Genomic DNA, 894 nt, shown 5'->3' with positions numbered 1-894 from the left:
ATCAATCTAAACATAAAGAGTTCATAAACTAAATTGATAAAATAAATAAAAGGAACATTGAACCTGTGATTGCAGAAGATGAAATCCTAATCCTAATATAAATCCTAATCCTGATCCTAATCCTAAGAGAGAGGAGAGAACCTCTCTCTCTAAAACTACATCTAAAACCTAAAATTGTGAATATGAAAGCATGATCATGAATGAATAGATTCGCCCACTTTATAGCCTCTAATCTGTGTTTTCTGGGCCGCAAACTGGGTCAAAAACAGCCAGAAATCGCTGGAGAAGAAATCTGCTACACTGATTTTTGTCACTGTGACGCGTCCGTGTGGAGCTCGCATTTGCGTCGCCTAGCGTTAGGGAAACCAAAGCATATTATATATCAAATCGAAGCCTCGGACGTTAGCTTTCCAATGCAACTAGAACCGCGTCGTTTGGAACTTTGTAGCTCTAGTTATGATCGTTTTAGTGCGAGAGGGTCAGGCTGACAGCTTTGCAGTTCCTTCAACTTCTTGTATTCCTTCCACTTTTGCATGCTTCCTTTCCATCCTCCAAGCCATTCCTGCCCTGTAATCTCTAAAATCACTTAACACACATATCACGGCATCAAATGATAATAAGAGAGGATTAAAGTTAGTAATTTAAAGGCAAAAGAAGCATGTTTTCAATCATAGCACAAAATCAGGAAGGAAAACGTAAAACATGCGAATAGTATGAATAAATGGGTAAAGAGTTGATAAAAACCACTCAAATTAGCACAAGATAAATCATAAAATAGTGGTTTATCAACCTCCCCACACTTAAACATTAGCATGTCCTCATGCTAAGCTCAAGAGAAGCTATAAAGGAGTGAAGAGGAATGGTAAAATGTATGAAATGTAACCTATCTATATG

This window comes from Arachis ipaensis, chromosome B6, assembly GCF_059453495.1.
Source record: "Arachis ipaensis isolate K30076 ecotype BB chromosome B6, ASM5945349v1, whole genome shotgun sequence".
Classification (NCBI taxonomy): domain Eukaryota; kingdom Viridiplantae; phylum Streptophyta; class Magnoliopsida; order Fabales; family Fabaceae; genus Arachis; species Arachis ipaensis.
Note: the sequence above shows the minus strand (reverse complement) of the source record.